Source organism: Castanea sativa, chromosome 2, assembly GCF_040712315.1.
Source record: "Castanea sativa cultivar Marrone di Chiusa Pesio chromosome 2, ASM4071231v1".
Lineage (NCBI taxonomy): Eukaryota > Viridiplantae > Streptophyta > Magnoliopsida > Fagales > Fagaceae > Castanea > Castanea sativa.
Genome location: NC_134014.1, coordinates 35,123,265 through 35,133,346, shown reverse-complemented (window position 1 = coordinate 35,133,346; position 10,082 = coordinate 35,123,265). Strand labels below are relative to the sequence as shown.

General features: G+C 34.1%; 1 long non-coding RNA gene across 1 annotated transcript; it reads right to left on the bottom strand.

The window, feature by feature from the left end:
- Nucleotides 1-473: 473 nt before the first annotated feature.
- Nucleotides 474-4,467, bottom strand: LOC142625860 (uncharacterized). The gene is made up of 5 exons (XR_012842415.1): nucleotides 4,295-4,467; nucleotides 4,059-4,180; nucleotides 2,354-2,432; nucleotides 1,927-1,994; nucleotides 474-661 (listed from the first exon to the last, which is right to left on the bottom strand). It is a non-coding gene; the product is annotated as an uncharacterized LOC142625860 (long non-coding RNA).
- Nucleotides 4,468-10,082: the final 5,615 nt, after the last annotated feature.

Below are 10,082 nucleotides of genomic sequence, written 5' to 3'. Positions count from 1 at the left end.
TATTGTAAGCTTATATATACCTATCCACAACTCCAAATCTGTGTTGTTCAGTACAACAAATCTGACTTTTTTCAAGGGTAAAAACCCTTGAAAAAAGTATTAAAAAACCATGAGAAAAATTATTTTAAGAGTCCAATTAACCCTTAATAACCTTCGAAACTTATACCGTTGAAAAAAAAAATTTAAAGCCTTCATGGCCTTTAAAACAAATGCTCTAATCTTATTTTGAAGGTCAAAAGACCCTTAAATAACCTTTTACCAAGGTTTAAAATATTTACAATTACAACCCTTGATAATTAAGGTTATTTAAGGATCTCTTGAGCCTCAAAATAAGATTTTATTTTATTCATAAATAAAAAAAACCACAATCATGGACAATATATATATATATATAGACACACGCACACACAAAAAAATTCACAATTTTTTAGATGATATGCTATGATATTGATGTATAGCAGAAGTGATATCAATGGTCTCAAAAGTGATATGTCAATTATTGTTTAAGAGAAAAGATATCAATAACCACACTGTACAAAGACCAAATCTGTCCAAGAGTTAAAAGTTTTGATACATTTTATTCTTCATCATCATCTCCAACGCAAGAAGTTATCAGCTAGTGCAATTGAACATTTCAGCCATTATGGATGCCCTCAAGTTTCTGAAAAAGAGAGAATGATACAAATTATAAAATTGAAACATGTAAGGAACACCAAAAGAAACACATGAAGAACAACCTAAAAGCAGGAACAGACTTCAGCAGAACCAAAACTATTGAAATACCAAATCATCCAATAAATAAGCTTACACCTATATAAACTAATAAAGGGCCACAACATAGATCTTAAAACAAGCATAGTAATCATGGCATCCTATACCAGAGACACCCATTCCCTACTCCAAACCACAGCCGTAGTAACCTTTCAAAAAAAAAAGGCACACATGCAGATCAAATGTAGAGGATTATATGAATCTATTATGTTCAATGAACCTTACCAAGGAGCAATTCATGACCATTACTAGATCAATTACTTAATAAGTCGTCCCAAGTACAAGAGATTCACTGAACAATGGTTGATATCGGGTGATTTCAACATTACAGTTTTGAAAGGCATTCAGTTTGCAGAAAAAAAAAATACTATTGAGATAGATCATGCAACAATAGTAATTGTGTAAAATTGACCAAATTTCAAATTATTTAAAAAATTAATGCCACCTATAATACTGAGGTGATAAACTTTGCATAGCTCAAAATGCCAAATGGAAATGGATAATTTATTTCAGAGAAACGATCCTCTAAATTTCTAAACAGAGTGCATAACAAGTAACTTGTTTCATATTCAACTAATCAATATTAGGATTCTTAAATAAGCATAGGTCTCCAACCATATAAGTGCATCCCCATTAAAAATAAATAGTAGCACTTGAAAGTTCTATGTTTTGCAATCGAAGAGAGCATTTGTTGATAGACTAATGCAATATACAACATACATATATTAGAATTCTTGGTACAGCCAAATAGAACTAGCTCTTTATAAATAATAATAATAATAATAAGGTGACTTTTTGGGGTTTACTATTAGCAATTGGACAATGTTAATACTAAACAATCACAGTTACCAGAGCTACTTGAGACATTGTGTTTCGTCATCACTCAATATTTAAACCTCTGATAATTAAAAATTAAAAAGCTAGATTTGAAGCATATTGATTATTAAACTAATACGCATAAAAAAGAGTGCGTATTACAATATCAAAACTTGACAATCATTTAAGAGTTGCAATATTAGCTGCCTCCCCACAATAAAACCCTAAATTTCCAAAATCAAAGGGATGAAATAGGTATTCTCATTTAATAACAGCAACAAGAGTCACCATTACAATTCCAACCTCAAACTACCATATTAAAACTGAAAGGTTTCTCACCATGACCGAACCCTATATGATAGGCTCTTGGGAAAGTGACAACAAATTCCCCAGCATTTTGCACTAACCTGATTTGAAGCAATTGATAAAGTAAGAGACACAGATATGAATTCATGCCATACCTAAGATAATGAATGCATATCACAAGCAAATATAATCAAGGATGTTGTAATGGATTGCAAAGAATATTTTCAATGTGCAATCAATGTGATTTTATTCTTTCAACCAATATTTCAACTTCTACCATTAATCAGGTTGAAATTGCAGGTCAGAGGAATCAGAGCAAAAGTTAATCCTAAGCTAATAACATCATTAGTTATTCAAGCCATTAAATGTGATTCATGCTTTGAATTTCATCTTAATATGTCCATAGAAAGCCAAAATAGAACATTGAGAAGCATAACAGGAACACAAATCACAAGCTCACCTACAACACGAAACCCCTGCACTGATAAATACTTCAAGTGAATTCATTGTGGTCTTCTCCCCCAGAGTTGCAAAAGTAACTGACCAAAGATATATGAAAAATATGCTTAGTAGATTACAATGTATAGAGAAACATACAAAGCAACTTAACTCCTTTACACAATAAAGAAATTAACCAACCCTTATCAAAACATATTAGCTTTGAAGGTTAGAGAAACATAAAATGAAATATTATTCTTCCAATTTGTTGAAACAAGTTAGTTTAATTACTAAACTCTTTTAAGCAATCTAACAAACATGACCCTAAGGCCAAAGTGATCTCTTTGTCAACCCAGACTTTCCAAAACATTCTTCATCAGTCATAAACACTGAAATGCAATAATTTCCAATGAAATTTCACACACATACACGTGCACACAATCAGGGTAATGTCTATGTCAATCCATATCCTTTCTAAAACATTCTGCATCTGCTATAAACAACCGAGTTTATCAATTTGCAACGGAATTTCACACACACACACACTCACACATTAGAAACAAATTAGGTTAATAGCTTAAAGGACAAAACAAGTTAATTTCTCCACTTAACTCCTTTAATTGCTTAAAGTAGTTAACCAACTGTTATCAAAACAAGCTAGCTTCAAAGGTTCGAGAATCATTGACTTAACTATTATCCTTTGAATTTGTCGAAACAAGTTAGTTTAATTGCTTAACTCCTTCAACCAATCTAAATAACTTGACCCCACAAGAACAAAGTAATCTCTTTGTCAATGCAGGATGAGACCCATCATTCGGTCCCACATTACCCCATTCTCATCATTAAAAAAAGTGATACTAAACTTGAAAACGGCAAAAATCTAGCCATAACAAGGATAGAGAATGGAGAGAGACATTAATTTAAAAAGCCTAAAACCAATCTTATGTATGACATTCAAGATAATACAAAGATAATTAATGAAATACGTCTGCCTTCTAAATAAAATCCGTCGACATTTGGCTGCTATATTATCTTCTCATTGACAATCTCGAACTACATTTATTAAATGGAGTTATCTTTTCCTTTATAAGTTAATTATAACCTCTATGATTGTAATCTTTTTAACCTTATAAATAAATCAAGTGACTTCATGAAACTTAAACTTTTGTGCATGTGGAACATCTTAAATAAATAGTGTCATAAAGATTCTCACCACCCAGCAATTACAAAGAGGTCAATACTACAAACAAAGACAAAAAGAGTGTCCAAGCATTTTCCACACAATAAAACTACAAACAATATAAATTAACACATATATCAACAATCGCGTAGTAACTTAGCAATTGATAAAATAGTAGTTCTTGAATCCAAAGCGAAATAGAGAAATCAATATTTATTCATCAACACAGTCAGAATATGAAAAGGCAGCGAATTCAAATTGATTTTCACAAGCCTCACTGATCCAGACAAGTAGTGCAGTTGTACTAAGATTTGATTCAATGAGAATCTGAATGAAAAAAACAAGTTTTCGAATAATCTGATTCTGCATCAAAATTGATCAATTCGATCAAATAGAGATCAAATTTGCATAGTTTAATTTTGATAAAGTGATTGATTCAGTAAAAAGGAATAGATCAAATAAAAAGCAACGAACATTAAAGCGCAACAATGAAAGAATCGAATCAAATCGAATTGAATTGAATTGAATAGAAAGAAAGGGATTGAACCCTTTTGCGGAGACTAGAGGTACCAGGCTTTTGGCCATCGATTGGTTAGGTCTCGACACAAGAAACCTTGAACACCATTGCTGAGAGAATGAGAGAAAGAGTGACTTCCATTTCTCAGTTTTCTGAGAAATGTGAAATGAAAATCATGGGGAAATCGATGAAAAAGTGTGGGTAAACCAAAAAAAAAAAAATCAAAGACAAAATCAGGGTTTGTGACTTCCATGATCAATTCGTACCAAATCGAAGCTGAGAACACAACGCCAAGAGAGACAAAAAGTCACAAATTGTCGAGATCAATCTAAAGCTAATCAGAGCTGTGTGATTTCCATGATCGTTGGCTCTATGAGATTTCCATGATCGTCAAGCTCTTTGAGCTCTATGCTTTCTCAATTTATGGGAGAGAGTGAACAAATATTTTAGGCAAAAATGCAAAACTGACTAGGGATGGCAATTTAGATCCGGCCCGCGGGTACCTGGCCTGGCCCAACCCTAATGGGCCGGATTTTACCCGGCCCGATAAAGAATAGAGTCGGGTATGGGTTTTTAAAAAAAACCCGAAGCGGGTTCGGGTCGGATTCGGGTTTTATAAAAAAAATCCGAAACCCGCCCCGGATAAAAACTCGATTATGGAGGATAAGACATTTTGTAAGAATTTCTTAGTCTTTTTCATTTGTTAGTTGGAGGATAAGATATTTTGTAATTTCCTAGACTTGTGGGATTTATTTTGTAGCTTTTAAAGTGATTTGTTGATTTAAAATCTTAGTTGTGATTTGTTGATTTATGACTAACTTATAATTTGGTTTGATTTGGTTGCCCTATAATGTGGCCTAAATGCCAAATTTTGGCATTTGGGCCATGTTAAATGGCTTGAATAGGCTTGAATTTAGGGAAAATATTTTAATGGGCTTCAAAAAAAAAAAATTTTGTGAGGCTAGATTTGGGCCCAAGAAGATAAACGGGGCCCGCGGGGCCCGTGGGGCCCGACGGGGCGGGTATGGGCCCCGGGAAAAAAACCCGATTAATAATCGGGCCGGGTCCGGGTTCCGGGTCTTGGCCCGCGGGTCGGGTCCGGGTATGCAAAAACCCGGCCCGAACCCGACCCGTTGCCATTCCTAAAACTGACGCTCTAACTTTCAACCTTTTTCATTTCAGTCCTCTAACTTTCAATTTTGTCATTTCAGTCCTCTAACTTTTAATTTTTGCCAAGTATTCCATTAGAGCTCAGTTAGCTACTGCTAGTGAGGGTGCTGAAACCACGCCATTTTGGTTTTTTTTTTCGAAATTAAAAAAAAAATAAGAAAAATCTGTTAAAAAAAAAAATTTTAACTTCATCACCTCCACCTCTGGATTCTCCCAACTCCCACTCCCCTTTTTCTTCATCTCCTCAAAATCATCCACTCATTGCTTCAACTTCATCTTCTTAACTCGCTTCCTCGACTCAGCGAGTTTTTTTCCGGCAACTCGGTCAAAAATTTTCTCCCACCCTTTTTCCCAGTCCCCATGAGCGTCGTAGAGCTGAAGCATCTCGTTCTTCTAGTTGGTCCAGCTCCACCATTTGTAAAGTGATAACATCACGTTGGCCACGCACGTGTCTTGACACGCACGTGTCTTGACACGCACGTGTCTTGACACGCCCGTGTCTTGACACGCCCGTGTCTTGACACGCCCGTGTCTTGACACGCCCGTGTCTTGACACGCCCGTGTCTTGACACGCCCGTGTCTTGACACGCCCGTGTCTTGACCTGCACTTAGCCCCACTGAGTGAGCCCAGGCAAGAAATCGCGGCCACCGAAACGCCGTAATGGGATGGCAGAAATGAGTATTTCCAGTCGGACACAATGCAAAAAGGGAGGCGTTTGGCAAGGTAAGGGACGCCGAGGGTGTTGAGTTGGGCCTTGAACGATGTCTCCAAGTTGTGTTGGTGGTACCCGGCTGAGTCGAGCTTTGGGATTAGAGCGAGTCGCAAGAGTGCCACTATGGATGTGTTGAAATCGCCGATTCCCAATCAGTCGTTGAATCTGTTGTTCCCCTTACATGATTTTTTTTTATTTTTTACAGATTTTTCTTATTTTCTTTTAATTTAAAAAAAAAAAAAAACAAACAAACAAACCTTAACGGCATCTACTAACTGAGCTCTAACGGAATACCACATTGATTAAAATTAAAAGCCAGAAGACTGAAATGATAAAACTGAAAATTAGAAGGTTAGTTTTACAATTTTGCCAATATTTTATCAGGGACTGTGGCTATCATTTTAATTTTATTTTTTTTTGTGGGCTTTTTTCAATGGCTGGAAATTTTGACATATTTTATCAAGGGTTGTGGGCTGAAAAATGTAAAGTTTTGTACTTGCTTTTTTTTCACATTTATTTCAAGGGTGTTTTAACTTATTTTGAGGGACCTAATAACCTTTGAGATAAAGTTTAATAATATAACCAAGCGCATTTGTATGTATAGATTGTATTGACAGATTTTAGTAAACCCTCATGGTCGAAATAACTAAAGTTTGTTGTAGTGGTTCTAAGTTGTCATTGTGAGCATATTAACATCATCTCATTGATCATGAAAACAAAAATCATGCTTCTCCATATATGCCATCAAGACCACCTTGCACTTGCAGTTGGGCTCAAAGACACTAAGCATGATTTACATAGGGATTTGGTGTTAGAGTTAAGTATATATGGGCTTACATTATAATTGGGTCTATCGGGCCTACACATAAACCTAATATCTCCATCACTTTTAAATTATTTAAATTTAATAGGTCATAGATTAAAAAGTTAAACTACATGTGAATTGCTATTTAAATTACCATATAATAAGTAGAAATTGATTTCTTCATATGATGTATATCTTCTTTTGAAAATTATAAAAATATATTAATGTCAAGGGAAAAAAAAAGATACGTAAAGAATGTAATGGCCAGCTCTTTTTAAAAAAAGTGTGGTATGTAAAGAAAAAACCTAAACGTTATTACCAAAAATGAATAAATACAAACTAAGCACTATGGAGAGTCGATCTTTGGCAGGTCCATAAAAAGAGAACTTATCCAGATGAGTGAGCTAGTAAGATACTTCGCATCATTAGAGATTACTATTTATTTTCTGTTATTAGAAAGTGATAAAGCTTTTCACCTTTTACTCAGTGCAAAATACTTGTATTTAAAGAAATTTCAACTTTGCAAGTGGCACTGGCGTTCCTATCTCATGAAGAAGATTCATGGCAGTCCAAATCAAGAAAGCTCATTGCGTTACCCATGCTTCATGCTTGGGACCACAACTCAAAGGCATGCTTCAACCATATAAGAGGACGTCCACGTCTCAATACTTTTACTACTGTCCGTCTATCCCAAACTGTAAAGAAAAACCACGCTTTTACATGTTTTCTATTACTAATTCTTAGAAAACACAAAGAAAATAATTTGGAAACCACAATTAATGAACCCGCACTCTAGTTCGAACCCACTAGCAGCAAAACACATAATTTCAAGAATTTTGTTTCGTATCTTTTTCTCTTACATGATTGGTTGTTTCTCTACACTCCACATTGTGGAACTCGAGGATCTCAGAGAAAAGGACCACGTTTGTTCATGGTTGCGTCAATAGGTTTCAAGGGGCTTCAATTTGCTTGCTCTTGGCATCAAATTGTAAACTTGTTTGCTTTCTTGCTCCAAAACAATTTCTATTGATATCTTTGTCTTGTTAATTAGTAGGCCTTGAAGTAGGTTTGCAAATTGAGGACCCATTTGCCTTGTATTGCAGTTTATGATTTATCACTCTATGGCCTCTATCTGATCTATGGATATGGTTTATTTGGTGGTCGTTTAGTAACATTGTTCTAGTAATGTTGTTTGTATTTTTTAAAAATATGTGTGAATGAAAAAGTACGTGAAAATACGTATAATGTTGTTTAAAAATAAAAACGTGTTCCTTAAACTACCATAACAAATGCCCCTTGATTTGTGGCTATTAATTTATCTGATATGAAACTAGAGGCTTATGGTTTATTTGATGGTAAAGAAGAAACCCATTTTGTTTAATGTGTGGATTTTAAAATGTGTTAAGTTGGCACCATATACTAAAATAATAAAAATGTACTTAAACAAATCGAGTAAGCCCCTGAGCATCATTGGGCATTTGCTAATTCCTGACAAGTGGCAGAGCCATACTCCTACTAAATATGTCATAGTTAATAGTTAATTTATTTGCGTGAGACTTTTTTAATGAAAATATACAACCATATTTACAAAACAATTATTTTTATTGTTAGAAAGTTGTTTTATTTTTTGAAGTAACCAAATGTGTTTTTGATTTTGAAAACATGTGAAAATTGTTTTTTGATTTTATTCTTAAAAATAAGTTTTTGAAAACAAAAATAAATAAATAAAACATTTACCAAACATAACCTAAGTTTTTTTTTTTATGGAAACAAAGGTATTTTTATGGTTGGGTAACAACCCACAAAAATAAAAATAAAAATAAAAAACTCATGTTTTGCAAAACTAGCTTATTTGGTGGTTTTAATGATTGAAATTCAAATACAGGAATGTTGCGTTTGTATTCAAGATTTTTGTTGGGTTAAAATAAATTAACCCCTTGCAATTAATTAACTACCCAAGTTAATTAATTAGTCAAATTATATGCAATAGCTTGATAGCGCAAACAAATCATCAAATAACTAAATGCAGCGAAAATTAAATTTGACATAGATGATTTGTTTACGAATAGGAAAAACCACCAAGTCAAAACCCTACAAGCTGAATTTAAGGTCACCACTCCCGAGAATCTACTATTATCAATCACAAGCGGTTACAAGTATAAGGAATCTTACCAAATCCAATGGCTTATCCCGAAATATCAACCTACAGTTGAACCCTTACCCCAATACCTAATTGAACTTGTATTGTAGCGGCAATCTCTTCGTTCAATGCATGAATCTCAGTACGTAACTAACCCACCAACTTGAAAAAGATTATTAGCTGCAAAGTTCTTCAGTTCATCAACAATAACGATCAGGAAGCTTCTTGGTCACAAAACCCTTGGAGTACAGACACAGTAGCTTCTTTAGAAAGAATGATGAACTAGGTCACCTTTTGCATTCGGTCACACAATGCATGCGCAGCGATCTTTAACATAATTCTTATATATGTCTAGGGTTGAGAGAAAAGAAACCCTACACAAATACATAGGAATATGTGTGTAATCAGATCTGAGAAATCTGATTTCATAATTCTTGACAGATACAGCTTGTGTCGAGCTTCAACGTTAAATCTCGATAGAAATGATTTTGTTGAGATTTCTGTGGAGCTTTAATGAACAGCACTTCCTTCACTTGTTTCTTGGTCAGACTTGTATGACTTCAATACTTAACTTGAACACTTGTTTCTTGAAGTACTAAACACATCTTAGATCTACCCAATTACAAGTAAAGTGTGTTTTGTCAAAGGATTAACTAATTACATACATATGTCCCTAACAATCTCCCACTTTGGCAATCCGTGACAAAACCACAATAAACAAATGAATCATGAGAGAAGTCTTAAATCACTAAACTCATAACCACTTATTGAATTACAAAATAAATCTAAACCCTAACATAAACTCTTGAAAAATTTTGCAAGAAGAGAATTCATGGTACGGTAGACTTTCGCAACCTGTCTTTCTGAAACACTTAAACAAAACTCATCAAGACATCATATGTAAAACAGAAATAATGATTTGTATACATAAAGAAACATGTGTAAAGAGAGAAAAGAAACAACACATGTAGAGATAGGTGTAAAAAAAAACATACATCATCATATATATGAAAATAAAGTACAATATATGTCATACACGATCACAAGACCAGTATACAAGAGGCTAATGTAAAAGAGAAAAAAGAAAATACATGTAAACCTTACTACATCCCTCAAAAAGATATACAGACTCCCCCTAACAAAAAAAGTCTTATACTAACTCTCTCCCTAAGTACAAGACTACTCTTAAACCCAAAACTACTCCCCTTTTTTGTCACAAATGACAA